Genomic DNA, 20,297 nt, shown 5'->3' on the forward strand with positions numbered 1-20,297 from the left:
TAAGGAAAGTGATTTCCAACCTAAAAATAAATACCCAGCTGAGTTACTGTATTAGTCCATTTTCACACTACTAATAAACACATACTCAAGGCTGGGTAATTTACACAGCAAAAGGGTTTAATGGACTCAGTTCTGCGTGGCGGGGGAGGCCTCACAATCATGGTGGAAGGCAAAGAGGAGCAAGTCACATCTTACATGAATGGCAGCAGGCAAAGAGAGAGCTTGTGCAGGGAAACTCCCCCTTAGAAAACCATCAGTTCTCGTGAGACTTATCCACTATCACCAGAACAGCTCAAGAAAGACTCATCAGCATGATTCAATTACCTCCCACTGGGTCCCACCCACAACACATGGGAACTGTGGGAGCTACAATTCAAGATGAGATCTGGGTGGGGACACATCCAAACCATATCAGTTACCTATTGAGCATAAGAGTAAAATAAAGAATTTTTGAATTTGCAAAATCTTAAAACTTATCTTCTATGCATCCATTCTAAGGTATGCAAGAGCAAGAAAGAGGATTATTATGGAGCCATGAATCAGAGTCCCAGACACAAAAGAAACAGAGAGCTTCCCAAAAATTTGGTGAAGAGAGATTCAAAGATGTTGACTCAGTCATAGAAATAAACTGAACCACATTTGCAGAGAACAGAAGACTCCATGAGAACTTTCAGAACCCTGAAATTAACAGAGTACAGAGTGTGTTTGAGATATTTCATACATCTGGGAGAGTTTAAGGATAGATAAATGCCAAACACAAAGAAAACTAAGCAAACAACACACACACAGCAAAAGATAGGACATTTAGCTCTTACATTTAGATCTGTGATCTATTTTCATTATTTTTTGTGTATGGTATGAGGTAAGGGTTTAAATCCCTCTTTTTGCAAGTAAATATTCATTTGTACCAGATTATTTTTTGAAAGGAATATCTTTTCTCCCAAGGAATTGCCTTGGCATCTTTGTTGGAAATAAATTGACCATAAACTTAAGAGTTTGTTTTAGAACTTAAATTCTGTTTCATTGATCTGCAGGCCTGTTCTTATGCCAATACAACATCATCTTGCTTACTGTAGTTTTATACTATCTTTTGAAATCAGGAATTATAAGTTCTGCAAATTTTTCTTTTTTTCTCAAATTGTTTTAATATTCTGGGTTTTTTTGCATTTCCATATATATATTTTAGGATGAGTTTGGCAATTATTGCCATTCTTCTGCTAGGGAGAATTTGAAGAGAATTTGCCATCTTGATATTGAGTCTTCCAATCCATGAACATGAAATATTCCTCCATATATATAGATCTTCTATATACTCTCTCAGCAATGTTTAATATTATAGTTTTCAGTGTATCTATCTTTCACTTTTTTGTTAAATTTGCTCCTAAGTATTTAATTATTTTAATGCTATTGTGAATTGTTTTCTCTTCTTTTCCTTTTTATTTTATTTTAAGTTCTGGGTTACATGTGTAGGATGTGCAGGTTTGTTACATAGCTAAATGTGTGCCGTGGTGGTTTGCTGCACCTATCAACCCATCACCTGAGTATTAGGCTCAGCATGCATTAGCTAGTTTTCCTGACGCTTTCCCTCCCACTGCCCCACCTCTGACAGGTCCCAGTGTGTGTTGTTCCCCTCCCTGTATCCATGTGTTCTCATTTTTCAACTCCCACTTATAAGTGAGAACATGCAGTGTTTGGTTTTCTGTTCCTGCATTAGTTTGCCGAGGATAATGGCTTCCAGCTCCATCCATGTCCCTGCAAAGGGCATGATCGAATTCCTTTCTATGGCTGCATAGTATTCCATAGTGTATATGTACTACCTTTTCTTTATCCAGTCTATCATTGATGGGCATTTGGGTTGATTCCATGCCTTTGCTATTGTGACTAGTGCTGCAATAAACATATATGTGCATGTATCTTTATAACAGAATGATTTATATTCCTTTGGGTATATACCCAGTAATGAGATTGCTGAGTCAAATGGTATTTCTAACTCTAGGTCTTTGAGGAATCACCACACTGTCTTCCACAATGGCTGAACTAATTTACATTCGCATTGTGTGAAAGCATTTCTATACCTCCATAGCCTCACCAGCATCTGTTGTTTCTTGACATTTTAATAATCACCATTCTGACTGGTATGGGATGCTATCTTATTGTGGTTTTGTTTTGTATTTCTCTGATCATCAGTGATGTTGAGCTTTTTTTCATATGCTTGTTGACTGCATAAATGTCCTCTTTTGAGAAGTGTCTGTTCATGTCCTTTACCCACTTTATAATGAGGTTGGGTTTTTTTTTCTCGTAAATTTGTTTAAGTTCCTTATAGACTCTAGATATTAGACCTTTGTCAGATGGGTAGATTGCAAAAATTTTCTCCCACTCTGTAGGTTGTCTGTTTGCTGTGATGATAGTTTCTTTTACTGTGCAAAGCTCTTTAGTTTAATTAGATCCCATTCGTCAATTTTGGCTTTTGTTGCAATTGCTTTTGGTGATTTCACAATGAAATCTTTGACCATGTCTGTGTCCTGAATGGTATTGCCTAAATATTCTTCTAGCATTTTTATAGTTGTGGGGTTTACATTTAAGTCTCTTATCTATCTTGAGTTAGTTTTTGTACAAGGTATAAGGAAGGGGTCCAGTTTCAGTTTTCTGCATATGACTAGCCACTTCTCCTGGCATCATTTATTATATAGGGAATCATTCCCCCATTGCTTGTTTTTGTCAGGTTTGTCAAGGATCAAATGGTTGTACATGTGCAGTCTTATCTCTGAGATCTCTATTCTGTTCTGTTGGTCTATGTGTCTGTTTTGGTACCAGTACCATGCTGTTTTGGTTACTGTAGCCTTGTAGTATAGTTTGAAGTCAGGTAGCATGATTCCTCCAGCTTTGTTCTTTTTGCTTAGGATTGTCTTGGCTATATGGGCTCTTTTTTGGTTCCATATGAATTTTTAAATAGTTTTTTCTAATTCTGTGAAGAATGTCAATGGTAGTTTCATGGGATAGCATTGAATGTATAAATTGCTTTGGGCAGTATGGCCATTTTCATGGTATTGATTTTTCCTATCCATGAGCGTGGACTTTTTTTTTATTTGTTTGTGTCCTCTCTGATGTCCTGAGCAGTAGCTCTTCTTGAAGAGGTCCTTCACTTCCCTTGTTAGCTGTATTTTTAGGTATTTTATTCTCATTGTAGCAATTGTGAATGGGAGTTCATTCATGATTTGGCTCTCTGCTTGTCTGTTGTTGGTGTATAGGAATTTTTGTGATTTTTGCACATTGATTTTGTATCCTGAGACTTTACTGAAGTTGTTTATCAGCTTAAGAAGCTTTCGGGCTGAGATGATGGGGTTTTCTAGATATAGGATCATGTCATCTACAAAGACTATTTGACTTCCTTTCTTTCTATTTGAATACACTTTATTTATTTCTCTTGCCTGATTGCCCTAGCCAGACTTTCCGATACTATGTTGAATAGGAATGGTGAGAGAGACCATCCTTGCCCTGTACTGGTTTTCAAATAAAATGCATCCAGCTTTTGCCCATTCAGTATTCAGTATGATATTGGCTGTGGGTTTGTCATATATGGCTCTTATTATTTTGAGGTATGTTCCTTCAATACCTAGTTTATTGCGAGTTTTTAACATGAAGTAATGTTAAATTTTATCAAAGGCCTTTTCTGCATCTATTGAGATAATCATGTGGTTTTTGTCTTTAGTTCTGTTTATGTGATGAATTACATTTATTGATTTGCATATGTTAAACCATCCTTGCATCCCAGGGATGAAGCCAACTTGATCGTGGTGGATAAGGTTTTTGATGTGCTGCTGGATTCGGTTTGCCAGTATTTTATCGAGGATTTTTGCATCAATGTTTGTCGGGCCTGTTGGCCTGAAGTTTCCTTTTTTTGTTATGCCTCTTCCAGGTTTTGGTATCAGGATAATGCTGGAATCACAAAGTGGGTTGGGGGGAGTACCTTCTTTTCAATTGTTTGGAATAGTTTTGGAAGAAATGGTACCAGCTCTTCATTGTGCCTCTGGTAGAATTCAGTTGTAAATCTGTCTGGTCTTGGGCTTTTTTTGTTTGTTTGGTAGGCTATTTATTACTGCATCAATTTCAGAACTCATTATTGGTTTATTCAGGGATTTGACTTCTTCCTGGTTCAGTCTTGGGAGGTTATATGTGTCCAGGAATTTATCAATTTCTTCTAGATTTTCTAGTTTATTTGCATAGAGGTGTTTATAGTATTCTCTGATGGTTGTTTGTATTTCTGTGGGATCAGCGGTGATATCCCCTCTATCATTTTTTATTGTGTCTATTTCATTCTTCTCTCTTTTCTTCTTTATTAGTCTATCTAGCAGTCTATCTATTTTATTAATTTTTTCAAAAGATTCATTGATTTTTTGAAGGATTTTTCATGTCTCTATCTCCTTCAGTTCCACTCTGATTTTGGTTTTATTTCTTGTCTTCTGCTAGCTTTGGGATATGTTTGCTCTTGGCTTTCTAGTTCTTTCAGTTGTGATGTTAGGATGTTGATTTGAGATCTTTTTAGCTTTTTGATGTGGGCACTTAGTGCTATAAATTTCCCTCTTAACACTGTTTTAGCTGCATCCCAGAGATTCTGGTATGTTGTATCTTGGTTCTCATCAATTTCAAAGAATGTCCTGATTTCTGCCTTAGTTTCATTATCTACCCAGGAATCACTCAGGATCAAGTTGTTCAATTTTCATGTAGCTGTGTGGTTTTGAGTGAGTTTCTTAATCTTGAGTTCTAATTTGATTGAGCTGTGATGTGAGAGACTGTTATGATTTCAGTTCTTTTGTGTTTGCCAAGGAGTGTTTCACTTCCAATTATGTAATCAATTTTGGAGTAAGTGCCATGTGGCACTGAGATAATTGTATAATCTGTTGTTTTGGGGTGGAAAGTTCCATTGATATGTACCAAGTCCACTTGATCTAGAGCTGAATTCAAGTCCTGAATATCTTTGTTAATTTTTTATCTCAATTATCTAATATTGGCAGTAGAGTGTTAAAATTTCCCACTATTATTGTGTGGGAGTCTAAGAGACCTCTTTGTAGGTCTCTAAGAGTTTGTTTGATGAATCTGGGTGCTCCTGTATTGGGTGTGTGTATATTTAGGACAGTTAGCTCTTCTTGTTGAATTGAACCCTTTACCATTATGTAATGCTCTACTTTGTCTTTTTTGATCTTTGATGGTTTAAAGTATTTTTTGTCAGAAACTAGGATTGCAATCTCTGCCTTTTTTTCTGCTTTCCATTTGCTTGATAAATTTTCCTCCATCCCTTTATTTTGAGCCTATGTGTGCCTTTGCAGGTGAGATGGGTCTCTTGGACTACAGCACACCGATGGGTCTTAACTTTTTATCCAGCTTGACATTCTGTGTCTTCTAATTGGGGCATTTAGCCCATTTACATTTAAGGTTAATATTGTTATGTGTGAATTTGATTCCATCATCATGATGCTTGCTGGTTATTTTGCAGACCTTTTAATGTAATTGCTTCATAGCAACTGGTCTGTGTACTTCAGTGTGTTTTTGTAGTGGCTGGTAATGGCTTTTCCTTTAGGAGTTCTTGCCAGGCAGGCCTGGTGGTGATGAATTCCCTCAGCATTTGCTTGTCTGAAAAATATGTTATTTTTGCTTTGCTTATGAAGCTTAGTTTGGCTGGATATGAAATTCTGGGTTAGAAATTATTTTCTTTAAGAATGTTGAATATTGGCCCCCAATCTTTTCTGGCTTGTAGGGTTTCTGCTGAAAGTTCCGCTGTTAGTCTGATGGGCTTCTCTTTGTATGTGACCTGGCCTTTCTTTCTGTCTGCCCTTAATATTTTTTTCTTTATTTCAACCTTGGAGAATGTGATGATTATGTATCTTGTGGTTGATCTTCTTGTGGAGCATCTTATTGGGGTTCTCTGGATTTCCTGAATTTGAATGTTGGCCTGTCTTGCTAGGTTGGGGAAGATCTCCTGTATGATATCCTGAAGTGTATTTTCCAGTTTGGTTCCATTCTCCCTGTCTCTTTCAGGTACCCCAATTAGTCATAGGTTCAGTCTTTTTACATAATCTCATAGTTCTTGGAGGTTTTGTTTGTTCCTTTTTATTCTTTTTTCTCTAACCTTGTCTGCCTGTCTTATTTCAGCAAGATAGTCTTCAGGCTCTGAGATTCTGTCCTCCACTTGGTCTATTTGGCTATTGATGCTTCTGGTTGCATTGTGAAGTTCTTGTGTTGTGTTTTTCAGCTCCATCAGGTCATTTATATTCCTCTCTAAACTTGTTATTCGGGTAACAACTCCTGTAATATTTTATCATGGTTCTTAGCTTCTTTGCATTGGGTTAGAACATACTTCTTTAGCTCAGCAAAGTTGGTTATTACTATTACCCACCTTCTGAAGCCTACTTGAGTCAATTCATCCATCTCAGCCTCAGCCCAGTTCTGTGCCCTTGCTGGGGAGGTGTTGCAATCATTTGGAAGAGAAGAGGCACTCCTACTTTTTGAATTTTCAGCATTTTTGCATTGATTCTTTCTCATCTTCATGAGTTCTCTGAGGCTGCTGACCTTTGGATAGCATTTTTATGGGGCCTTTTTGTTGATGTTGTCGTTGCTTTCTGTTTTTCTTTTAATAGTCAGGCCCCTCTTCCATTGGGCTGCTGTGGTTTGCAGGGGGTCCACTCCAGAGTCTATTCGCCTGGGTGTCTCCTGCACCTGGAAGTGTCACAATGGGGGCTGCAGAACAGCCAAGATGGCTGCCGGCCATCCTTTGGGAGTTGCATCCTTGAGGGGCACCTAGCTGATTCTGGCAGGAACACTCTGTATGAGGTGTCTGATGACTCCTGTTGGGAGATCTTATCCAGTCAGGAGCCACGGGATCAGGGACCTGCTTAAAGAAGCAGTCCAGCTGTCCCTTGGTGGAGCAGGTTCACTGCGCTGGGGAGAATCCCTCATCTGTACTGCCAACAGGCAGGAAAGACTATGTCCCCTGAACAGTGGAGACTACAGCCTCCCCTCCTGCCAGGGGCTTCTTCCCAGGGAAATCGGAGTTCTGTCTGTAAACCCCTGGCTAGAGTTGCTGAAATTCCTGCAGGGAGGTCCTGCCCAGTGACGAGGGATGGGTCCGGGTCCCACCTAAAGCAGTAGGCTGACCACGATCTGCCACAGCTGCTGTGCTGCACCATGGGAAATTCCTCCTGGTCCAGACCACCCAGTCTCCTTGCACTGGCAGGGGAAAGCAGCCAACTGGAGCTGCAGTGATGGTGGCCACCCCTCCCATGGGAATTTGGTCGCTTAGGCAGTCTCCAGCCTGCTACTGCTGGCTGAAACCTGAGCAGGTTGAAACCCAAGGCCCTGTGCTTGAAACCCAAGGCCCTGGTGATGTGGGCTCACAAGGTGATCTCCTGATCCATGAGATGCACAGTTCCGTGGAAAAAGCATGGTTTCATAGGCAGGGTAGCACAATCACTCACTGCCTCCTTTGGCTGGAGGGGGGGGAGTTCCCCTTATTCCATGAGGCTCCCAGGTAAGCCATCACTTCACCCTATTTTTCCTTGCTCTATGTGGGTCCCCCAACTGCCTAGTCAGACCTGGTGAGATAACCTGGATACCTCAGTTGATGGAGCAGGATTCACTCATCATGTTTGTACTTCTTGGTGGGAACCACAGACTGGAGCTGCCTCTATCGGCCATCTTTTCCCCTCCCCTCTTTTTCTTTTCTTTTTTTTCTTTTCTTTCCTTTTTCTTTTCTTTTCTTTTCTTTCCTCTTCTCTTCTCTTCTCTTCTCTTCTCTTCTTCCTTCCTTCCTTCCTCCTTCCTTCGTTATTTTTTTTTTTTTGGTCAGAATCTCCTCTGTTGCCCCAGCTGGAGTACAGTGGCACAATCATAGCTCACAGCAGCCTTGAACTCCTGGGTTCAAGTGATCCTCCCACCTCAGCGTCCTGAGTAGCTGGGACTACAGGTATGCATCACACCCAACTAATTTTTTTATTATTACTTTTTGTAAAGACAGGGTCTCACTATGTTGCCCAGGCTGGTCTTGAACTCCTTGGCTCAAGCGATCCTCCTGCATCAGCCTCCCAAAATTTTGGGATTACAGATGTAAGCCATTGTGCCTGGCCTGAAATTGTTTTCTTAAATTTTCAGATTGTTGCTAATATAATAAAAATAAAAATAAATATTTATCTTATAGCCATCCTTGCTGAACTTATTTATTAGTTCTAAATTTTTTATTTTTGGAATATTTGAGGTTTTCTAAATATAGGATCATGTCATCTGGGAATAAATACAACTTTACTTTCCTTTTCCAATCTCAATGCCTTTTATTTTTTGCCAGAACCTCCCATACAATGTTGAAAAAAAGTAACCAGAATGAAAATTCTTGCCTTGTTTCTGAAATTAGGGAAGAAACATTTAGCCTTTCACAATTGAGTATGATATTAGCTGCCCTTTAGGAAGATGAGGAAGTTTCCCTCTATTTCTTATTTGTTGAGATTTTTGTTATCATAAGTGGGTATTAGTTTTGTCATATCCTATTCTCCATTTACTGAAATGTTCATATGATATTTTGTCCAGATTTATGGGGAGGAGATTTATTTAATTCCTTGCTCTGACATGCTACAAGTAGGACATTTCCATGAAATTATAACCTTGGTGATTATATTACTTATTCTTAGTTTGTGGTTGGTATTGTTATTTCTTTTTGAATCTGCCTGATCATTTTTATGTGTTTATTTCAGTTTTAATTCTTTCACTATTTTATCAAAAGTTACGCTGCATTCTTATTTTAACAATTCTTTAATTCAAATTTCTGCATGTTCAATTCTGTGACTTCTTGTTCCCTTTTACTCTCATGTATAATGCTTTCTTTTCTTGTGTGCTTTATAGTTTAGTAGTGTATTCTCATGTTTGCTAAGCATATACTACATAGGAATCATGGAGGGCATGGCTTGAAGAGAGGATTTATAATTGTTTTTGCCAGGCACCTCAAGGCTACCCAAGTCAGGACCATGTTCTGTGAATTTTTTAGTATGGGGTTCTTGGATTTTGCAGGAAGTGTAAATCCAAATTTGAAGCCATGTGAAGATCTGGCTGTGGCTACAAATTCTTAGGGAACATTTTCCCTCCCAAAACCCAGGCCAATATAAATGACACTTCTTATTGTTTTCTTTTCTTGGTGGGCGAACTTTTCTAGTTCTTCTTTTGCAATGGATGTAGCACTTTCAGACTTCCTATTATATTGTTAGTTCTTTATTCCAAATCTTTGTCTCTCTGGGTCTAAGCCTCAGTCATTAGTAACTGCTGTGGTTAGAAGACTATGCCTTACTCGCAGGAAGATGGACACTGCCAAGTCTTTTGGGGGTAACTATTAATTGAGTGCTGCTTAGTACTAAGATTTTTAGCTTCTTCTACCTGTTTTTCTTCATTTCTTGAGTGTATAACTGTGTTTATGTGGCAGTGTTGCATCTGGTTTCCAAGATGAGCTATAATGACCTTTATTTCCTGGTACTCACATACTCGTGTAGTCTCCTGGAATCATGGTGGACTCCTGTGAGCATTAGAATGATGTGGAAATGACAGTATGTTTTCTAAAGTTAGGTCAGAAAAGCATGGCAGTTTCCATCTTGGCTTCTTTCATGGATAACTTGCTGTAAGGGAAACGAGTCTTATGTGTTAGGGACACCCAAGTAGCCTGTGGTGAGGCCAACATGGTGAGGCCCATATGGGGATGAATTGAGGCTTCTGTCAATAACCAACATCAGTTATACAACTATGTGAGCAAGCCTCCTTGGCAGTAGATCCCAGCTATGCTACTCCTGACTTCCTGACCCACAAAAACTGTGAGAGATAATGAATGGTCATTGTTATTTAAAGCTATTATTAAATAAGGAATTTTATTATACAACAACAGAAATATAATACAGGTGGCATTTATTATATGGTACCAGCATTTAATGATGTTTCCAAAGAGATGCTTCACAATTTTTTAGTCTACCATATTCTTAGAAACAGAAATATTGGCCAAGAAATAAGCACATCAGGTATTCTCCTGCCTCAAGTCTTTTTCACTAGCTAGTACCTTCTCTGGCCACCCTATCTAAAATTTCAAGTCTTTTTTTTTTCGTACTTTCTATTCTCCTTCCCTTCTTTTTTTCCTCTGCCTTAAAACTTATCACTATTTGAACATACTAATCACTTCATTTATGTTAATTGTCTGTATTCCAACTACAACATATACTCTATAAGGGCAAGGATTTTGGTCTGAGTACTTCACTGCCTCATCCCATGACACAAGAACAATACCTGGCAAATAGTTAAGTGTCCAGTAAATATTTGTGGAATTAGCAAAGGAGTAGATAGAATTTTAGCCTGAGCCTCAATCAGATTATCCTGATAACACCTTCCCCTATTATACTCTGCTATGCCCCCAAAGCTTTCATGACTCCCAAACGCATTAAGTGTGAGGCCCCAATCCTCCAGATTCAGGGTGCAGTGTGCCATGCCCTCCCTCCCATTTATTTCTAGTTCTCTTAATGTCTAGACAACTGAGTTGGCTTTTAATCACTAAAAATTTTTGACTAGTCAAATTCCCCAAGTTTCCCATTTTTCTAGACAGAACTTGCTTTAACTCAAGTTTAATATCTCTTCTTTGCTTCTTCAATCTTATTTAGATAGAATACCAGTCCCTATTGAAACTAACCCTTTCCAGATCTCTAAATGGAAAAAAAATCAGGGTAAATTTCACAACTGCATTTATTTACCTGGGTTCAACATTTCCTCCATCACCTCATCTAATTTTTTAACTTAAACAATGTAGATGCTGGTGCTTTCATAATATTCTATTTTAAAAATTAGACGTATATGCAATGTAACATTGGAAAACTTCAGAAGGAAAAATTAATACAAGCTTTTTAAGAATTGTATTCTTCTTTAGCCAAAAATAGTCTTTTTATGTTAGTTTAATTCCACAAAAGCAGTATGTTCATTGGTTATTCTTCACTAGAGAGGTGTGCTTGCTATTATAAATATGAAAGTGGAGAAGAATGCTAGTTTCCAAATAACAAGAATGTGATCTTATTAGAACTATTCCTTCCTCTTCTCTTACAGATTTTTGTTGTGCCAACACAATACTAATCAAAGCATGGCCATTTCTTTTATCAAAGGAATACAAAGGAATAGTTAATTTAAACAATATTGCCCTTAGAAATACTACTAGGAGGGCCGGGCACAGTGGCTCACGCCTGTAATCCCAGCACTTTGGGAGGCCGAGGCAGGCAGATCACAAGGTCAGGAGATCGAGACCATCCTGGCTAACACGGTGAAACCCTGTCTCTACTAAAAACATAAAATTAGCCGGGCGTGGTGGCAGGGGCCTGTAGTCCCAGCTACTCGGGAGGCTGAGGCAGGAGAATGGCGTGAACCCGGGAGGTGGAGCTTGCAGTGAGCCGATATCGCGCCACTGCACTCCAGCTTGGGCGACAAAGCGAGACTCCATCTCAAAAAAAAAAAAAAAGAAAGAAAGAAAGAAAGAAATACTGCTAGGAAATACTTACTTGGACACACAGTATGGAGGAGGAGGTTATTTCTGGTTCCTAGAACATATGGATGTTTTAAATATGCCATGAAACTATCATTTGGCTGACTAGTCAGATCTCCACACGGCAACTGAACCCTGCCAGTTACACAGAAAATGCTTGGTGCTTTGAGATGAATTCAGCTGTCAGGGTGGCAGAGCAATGAAACATTCAAAAATCACTTGAAATCCATGGTCTACGTACCAAAATTGAATACATTTGTAGTTTTCCAGGATGTTTTTCATAATATAGAAAATTTAAGAAGAAAACATGTACCAATTTTTATAGTGTATTCTAATGATGAGGCCACTACTATTGTTAAGTTAAATAGAACAGTTAATAGTTTTTTACAATTCACAATTACATGTGAAAATACTAAATTCTCCTTTCTTTGAGATAGACATATGTTGTTTTATTGAGACCAACTCTGAAATGAGTTTAGAGTCTGCAATTCACTAGGGAGAAAGTTTTTCAGGGTGTGTACAGGGGCAAACAGCAGCATATATGTGAACCTGCTTGGAGGCAGGGAAGGAGCACAGATGAGCCTGCCTTTCATCCGTCCTTCTAACCTGCAGCCCTGAGATGGAGCTGGCAAGCTTGTATCTTCTCAGCACATGGAACCCATTTTGTTGAGTTTGTAAAAACCTAAGTACATGTAATTTTCTTGGAGACAAGTTTCCCAGGACACCTGTGCCTGCATATGCTATTCCAGTAGGTATTCAGGCTATTGTCTTCTAGGAAATCTGAATTACATTAATTTAATAGTAATTAATGCAAGAATGTATATACAGATAATAGAGTAATAAGCAGTTGTTTTGAGGTCACAGGGACAACAGCCACTGAGAAGACAAAGAGACTCAGGTCTCAGTGGAAGGTGAGGAGGAGAAGACTGTGCTAACCTTTAGAGAATCCCTAAACTTGAGTGATGAACATGAATTTGGGCTGATTCTCTTTATTCATATACCACTGGAGATAGTAAAGTTGTGGAAGGGGTAGAGTATTGCAAGTGAAAAGGGAAAGTCTACAAGACAACACTAGAGACAAGTAGGACCCTATGCCCTTACATGCAAATAACTGATTATTTATCCCTCTGGGCCCCTGCTTCCTCCACACAGAAGCCTGAGAGGAACTCAGTATGTTAATTTCTTAGGATATCTTTTGAAATATAGGATAAAAGAGTTAATTTCCTACTCCAAGGGATGGTAGCTCCATATACCTACTCATATTGCATCCAACATATCTTCACTCCTAGCTCTGTCTCCTAAACTGTGGGTCCTGGAATATGAGTGCCTGAGACACTATATGCATCATACACACTCCGCTGCCATCTCCAAATGGAAAAAATAAATATGTATTGCCTGCCTACATATTACTCACTCAATAAATACTTTTTGAATGTAAAGAGTGAAGGGTAAAAATATAAACAAGGAACTCAGTCCCTAACTGAACAACATCATTCTGTTATGAATTTTTTAAATTTATTTTTATTGACACATAGTAATTGCACATATTTATGGGGTACAATGTGAGGTTTCAATACATGCATACATTGTGTAATGATCAAACCGTGGTAATTAGCATATCCATCACCAATTTATTGTTTCTTTATTGCAAGAACACTAAAAAAAATCCTCTCTTCTAGCTATTTGAGATATAAAATACATTATTGTTAGCCGTGGTACCCCTACTGTGCAATATGGTATCAGAACTTATTCCTCCTATCTAATTGTAACATTGCACTCATTGACCAACCTCACTTCATCTCCCCTCTCCCCCTTCTCCCAGTCTCTGGTAACCACTATTCTACTCAACTTCTATGAAATCAAATTTTTTTAGGTTCTACATACAAGTGAGATGATACAATATTTGTCTATCTGTGCCTGGCTTATCTCACTTAACAATGTCCTCCAGGCTCATCCATGTTGTCACAAATGACAGGATTCCATCCTTTTTATGTCTGAATAGTATTCCATTGTGTATATATACCACATTTCCTTTATCCATTCATTTGGTGATGGGCATTTAGGTTGATTCCGTATCTTTGCTTGTTTTGAATTTTTTTAAATTCTGAGGTTACATATCTATATCCATAATGTATCTTGTTGTACACAAGATTTAATACCCTATTTTACATTAGAAATTCAATAGATTAACTGGGTAAAATATTTTTATGTGTTTCCTTTCTTTGTGTATTCTGGCTATAAATTCACAAATTTGTTACTCTATTGATAACTTATTTCCCAATTATGAACCTATCAAGTGTTCACCTTTTTGTTTTAAAATCATTTTAAGTGGGGAAATGCTTTGAACTTAAGTATAATGCAAATGAGAGTTAAGATTGTTGTCTGCTTTGGACATATGGCTTCATTTAGCATGTTTATACTTATTGAACTTTTGGGAAAATATAATTGAAGAGAAGTAATATGAACATAGAATACAGTTTACTTAAGTCTTTATAGACCTGTTTAAACTCATTAAAAACAATCTATAGTGAATTTTCTTAAATGTAAACAATGTTGATTTTCAAATGTCAAAAGTTGCTCACTCAATCATATTCTTTCTTCAGATGGAGCCAAATGGTGTAGTCATCACCATTGTACAATATAATTTTAAACAAAATCTGAGGCTGCAAACAGAAAATGTCTCTTTATTTCTATTCTTCTTTAAAAGTTAAGTGTCAAGAGGTTTAGAAAGCAAATTTGGTGTTTCCTAATATTTTCTTCTTTGTAGTCCTTATTCTAGATATTCAATGTCTCTTAATTCTGTCATTTACTGGTTTAAAATATGTTTTTCAATATTTAGATATGTTATTTGCTGAACTAGTTGATTGTATTTTTTTCTGTGAAATTATATATATATATATACACACACATATATATATACACATACATATCTCCATTTTTTCCTGTATTCAATTGAATCAAATTAGATATCAAGTAATGTGAGTGAGATACAAAAAAACTTAAGACATTTAAGTATTTTGCTTAGGAATAAACAAATAAGCATGCCATTCAACGTTTCAGGTTCTGCTTTAGAGAAAAATCATGGCATTATAGTTGAAATTAAAATGCATATTAATTATGTGTTAGGTTTACTCCATTCATCCTGCATGGGGTTGATTCTTTGAACATAAATATGAACATAAGTATGTTTAAAAATGATAATACCACAAATACCTTCAAAAGTATAAACCAGTTAAAACAAGTTTTCTGATACACCAATGCTAAGATTATAAATGAATCTCGGTAAGCATGGCTAGACATACCCAGAGTCATGTACCTCCACAGGAGCCAGAAAGCATACCTCAAAGGGGTTAATACAAAGGTGGGCCTGCCTGACACACAACAGGCTGGCGAACTACATCACCAGTCGGGTGTCTGGATTGAAAGAAGAGTCAATTTACTCACTGAAGCTTTCTATTGAACCAATAACCTGTTAAATTCCTGGGAGACTCCCTATTGAAGCTGAGAAGAGAAAGCATCTTTATCTCTGCTAAACACACTGCAATCTTCTCTCAAGTGGGACAGCATATTCCACAGAAGAAATTTCAGTTTTGAAGTAAAGGGAGCCAAGGGCTACTTCCAGGTCAATGTGTTTGATTCACTTTTTAAAGCTGTTGTCTTCTTATTACCATTATTATTTGAGAGATGATAAACTCATTTAACCCATAATGCCAGTTGATATGGTTTGGCTGTGTCCCCACCCAAATCTCGGCTTGAATCATAGCTCCCATAATTGCCACATATGTAGGAGGGACCCAGGGGATGTAACTGAATCATGGTGGCAGTTTCCCCTGTACTGTTCTCATGGTAGTGAATGAGTCTCATGAAATCTGATGGTTTTACAAGGGGTTTCCCTTTCACTGGGCTCATTCTCTCTTGCCTGCCACCATGTAAGACATGGCTTTGCTCCTCCTTTACCTTCCACCATGATTGTGAGGCCTCCCCAGCTATGTGGAACTGAGTCCATTAAACTTCTTTTTCTTTATAAATTACCCAGTCTTGGGTATGTCTTTATTAGCAGCATGAGAACAGACTAATACACCAACCAAGAACCAAGACATAAGGAGGATGTCATAAGAGAGCACATGTTCACACAGGAATGTTCACAAGATGTGTAGATGGGAGAGCACAAGTCATGGGACCCAGATGAGTCCCCTCTGTCCCTGGGGCAGGGGAGTATTGGAGCTGCTTACCCTCAGTCACAGAGACTAGGATGCCCAAAAATATTTTGGGGGCAGGAGACAAATCACAATTCATCTAATCTTCTGTTATCAAGTAAAGTGCTTTTCTAAATATATTAATAGATGGAGAAGAGAAAATCAAATCTCTAATCATTTAGTTTCTGGAGTCCTGGGCAAACTTTTGGTGAAAACAAATTGTGCCCATATTGTGCACCAGTCTGCATTTGAATTCGAAAGGTGTATATTAGAGCACCCCTACTATATAAATATGTACTTCCATGCCCAGATATATGGCGTTAATCTTGACTTTTCATGCTGATTTTTATCTTCCCAGAACATGGTGGAGACATGCAGAAAATCAATGCCAAATTTTTTTCTTATTCTTTGTTTGTTTTAATGGAAAAGTTAACTGATGATGATTTTTCATAGAGACTTTAAAAGGCAGGCCAATTTGGAATTTGTAAAATATAATTGACAGTCTTTTTCAAATAAATACTATTGTTGGATGAATGATTCAATCAAGAAATAAGAAACATGCCCTTTTCTGGAGGTTATGCAAATCTTTTTAGTATTTTGGTAAATTAAAATAAAAAGATAACTTTAACATATAATTTACTTGCTTGTTTTTGTTTTTCTATATTGAATTGGGGCAGGGTGCCACAAACACAGGTCAAGAGGAAGAGACCATAACCATATGTCATGAGAGGACTGTGACACAGAGAATGGTGATATTTTGGCAGGGAAGTCATTAGTGAATGTTACTGATCCTCCCCAATTCCTCATGCCTCTTCCAAAGGTAAGTGAGCAGAGGACAAACGTGGGGAATGTTTGAGAAACATAGGGTATGGGGTCTAGTTGCTGAACTGCAGAGCTGCAGATCTGCAGAGCTACAGCAGAATGCTTCTTAATAGTATTTTTTTTAAGTCAAGCAGTGCTGAAAAGCACATGGAAAAGCAGAAGTATACAATTCTGAAGTCCTAGGTTCCTAATGATCATGGGCCTTAGATGGCAAACCTGAGGTGCAACACCAGGAAGGGATGCACAGCTAGGGAGGCAAGAGCCAGCCGAAGCATGAGTAATGCAGGAGGAAGGGAGGGGGGTGAAGCCTTGCAAGGAGAGAACATGATAGGGTAGCACAGTTCTGTCTGCGAAATTTTCTGGGAAGGTTGGCAAAATAAGATTCCTGGACCATAAACACAGGGATTTCTGATGCTGTAGGTTTCCTACAATCTCAGGAGCATGCTTTTTTTTTTTTTTCTGCAACTCTGCCTCCCAGGTTCAAGGGATTCTCCTGCCTCAGCCTTCTGATTAGTAGCTGGGACTACAGGTGTGCAGCACCACGCCCAGCTAATTTTTGTATTTTTAGTAGAGAAGGGGTTTCACCATGTGGCCCAGGCTGGTCTTGAATTCCTGACCTCAGGTAATCCACCCACCTCGGCCTCCCAAAGTGCTGGGACTACAGGTGTGAACCACCACACCCGGCCAGAAACCTGCATTTTAACAAGCACAAGAGGTTATTTCAATTGAGGGTCTACTAACTATACTCAAGAAACCCTAGCTTAAGGGATCAGAGGCAATATGGCCTTGGTCTTCTGGCAACAAGGTGTACACTTAAATATTTGTTCAAGGAGTGGGAAAAGTTTCTGTCCTAGTCCTTATGCATGATCAGTTTCTATCTTTTGAGAGGTGTGTGGGTCCAGACTCTGGGAGTTATGAAGCTGACACCATTTGCACTTAGTTGTAGCTCTGATCATTTTTCACCATCTGAGGTAATAACCCAGGGAGTTTCGAGAAACTCCAGGCAGCATGGCAAGCCAGGAGGAAGACCAAGAGTCAGAGAGCAGTCTTCTCAGGAAGCTCTACTCCTTCTTCCAGAACATACAGCTACATAATTTACATTGTTGTAAGCAAAAGGAGTACACCATTTCGCATATATTTTATTTATACCATATCTTTAACATTATTTCATACTTTTATGAAATCTTTATATTTGCATAAAATGCACTTAAGTACATTCAATAATTTGAACAACTATACCACAATGTTGAGCATAACTTCTAATTTTTTTTCTATGACATATGTTTGCAATTAAGATACTTAATGATATAGCATTTTTTCTTGTTTCCTGGAGTAAATACCCACAAGTCCCAGGACATAGGTTGGGACACTAGTCAAATGTCATATAAGTTTTTAGTTGCATTGCTAAATTGTGATAGTTGTTTCAGAAAAATGCAGCATAACCTTTTTTTCAAGATGATTCCATTTATAGTCAAAAAGGAGTGTCACAAAATCATCTTTAGAAGACAGTGGTTCCTAAGTCTAGGAATCCATTTTCAAAGCTTCTGTGACATTACACCAGATTTCTCAAGATATTTTTCAAGCATCTGGGATAGGGTGGAGGAAACTAATATCATTCCATCTGGACCTGCGCATTTTATTAATTCACTTGGTTGTTAGAAATGTTTTTTTTATGGCTGGATGCAGTGGCTCATGCCTGTACTCCCAGCACTTTGAGAGGTTGAGGTGGGCAAATCCCTTGAGCCCGGGAGTTTGAGATCAGACTTGGCAACATGGCAAAACCCCATCTCTACAAAAAATACAAAAATTTGCTGAGTGTGGTGGTGCACACCTGTAGTCCTAGCTACTCAGGAGGATGAGATGGGAGGATCAGATGGGAGGATCACTTGAGCCCTGGAGGTTGAGGCTGCAGTAAGCCATGATTCCATCACTGTAGTCCAGCTTGGGTGACAGAAGGAGACCCTGTCTAAAAAAAAATTACGTTTTTTATGTCTTATGGAAGGGATAGAAATAGATAAGATTGGTCAGATCAGCTATGGGTGTCCTTCACACTTTATTTCAATTATTTATTTATTTATTTTTGAGATGAGGTTTTGCTCTGTTGCCCAGGCTGGAGTACAGTGGCACAATCACGGTTTACTGCAGCCTCAACCTCCTGGACTTAGGTGATCCTCCCATCTTGGCCTCCCAAGTTGCTGGGACTACAGGTGTGCACCACCACACTTGGATAATTTTTTGCATTTTTTGTAGAGACAGGGTTTCATCATGTTTTCCAGGCTGGTCTCAAACTCCTGGGCTCAAGCAATCTGCCCCCCCTGGCCTCCCAAAGTGTTAGGATTACAGGTGTGGGCCACCACACCCGGCCCATCACACTAGATAACTGCATGTTTGCTAAAACTTTTTGTGTGTTTTGTGAAGACAAGTGCTTTTGTGACACAGCTCTACAGCATCTGCATTCATATTCAGGGACTACACTCAGCTAGCTCCTTGCTAATGCACAGTTTGAACAAAGTTGCCTAGCATATCATATATAAAATCTCCCATTTGACACTTCTGTGGCCTCTGGGATTTTTCCATGTTTTGTGGAGACTGATTTCTAGAGTTCTCCAACAAGATGCTCTATAGGAGAAGAAATGTTTTTGGCCTAGGGAAACATGTTTAAAAAGGTAACAGAAAAGTAATAGAGCTACAGTTTAATATAGACATTGATTTATCTTAATGCCAAGGTGAGTCTTAAAGGGAAATTAAGGTAGTCAGGCTCATTCAAAACTATTAAGGCTAGAATGGCCACTGAGGGGGAAAAAAAGAAAATTGATTTGGAAGGAGATTTTAAGAATAAAACTAAAGAAATGTTTTGAAAGATGAATGTCTCAGTCCATTTATGCTGCTATAAAAAAATACCTAAGACTGGGTAATTTATGAAGAACAGAAACTTATTTCTCATCATCTGGAGGCTAGAAATTCTAATGATTAAGGTGCCAGCAGGTTTGGTGTCTGGAAAGGGTCTGGTCTTTGCTTCCAACATGGCGCCTTGTTTCTGGATCCTCCAGAAAGGAAGAGCACTGTGTCCTTACATGGTGGAAGGGTTGCAAAGTCAAGAGAGCCTCTCTTCAATCTAAGTCCTTTTATAAAGGTGCTAATCCCATGTATGAATAACCAAGCTCCCAAAGGCCACCTCCTAAAGACCACACCTTTTAATATTTGTGCACTGGGGATTACATTTCAACATGAATTTTGAAGGGAGATCATCATTCAAACCATAGCAATGGAGATGCAGACCACAGTAAAGGCTGTCGCTGCCACACAGGATGTGATCCAAGTGGGACTAATTTTTGTGAAACACATTAATGATCACCAGAATGGGCAGCATTTATGATCCTTATGAAGGCATGAGGGCAGAACAGCATAGTGACTGAAAACATGAACCTTCATAGCCAGACTGCCTGAGTTTAAAACTTGGCCATACTTTAGTTAGCTGTGTGACCATGGATCAATTAATCTTTCTTAGCTTTGGTTTGCAATTTGTAAAATAATGATTATAATAATAACTACTTCCCAGGTTGTTATGAAAATTAAATAAGGCAAGGCATAAAAAGTCCTTAGCATGAAGATTGGCCTCTAGCAAGCATGGTGTGAATGTTAGTCATTAAAGATGATATGTATCATAATGGTAAATGGTAGTAATTGCCATAAATAGCACAGGACCAATAACTATAATCAAGAAAAAGTTAAATGTAAAGCAAAAT

General features: G+C 38.5%; 1 long non-coding RNA gene across 1 annotated transcript in view; it reads left to right on the plus strand.

The window, feature by feature from the left end:
- The window catches only part of LOC129534428 (uncharacterized), a 43,273-nt gene that overhangs the window by 16,599 nt on the left and 6,377 nt on the right, over window positions 1–20,297 (plus strand). The window contains exon 2 of the long non-coding RNA XR_008681028.2: window positions 16,407–16,549. This is a non-coding gene — a long non-coding RNA (uncharacterized lncRNA). The remainder of the gene's footprint in view (window positions 1–16,406; window positions 16,550–20,297) is intronic.

The sequence above is a fragment of the Gorilla gorilla genome, chromosome 5 (assembly GCF_029281585.2).
Source record: "Gorilla gorilla gorilla isolate KB3781 chromosome 5, NHGRI_mGorGor1-v2.1_pri, whole genome shotgun sequence".
NCBI classification, from domain to species: Eukaryota; Metazoa; Chordata; class Mammalia; order Primates; family Hominidae; genus Gorilla; species Gorilla gorilla.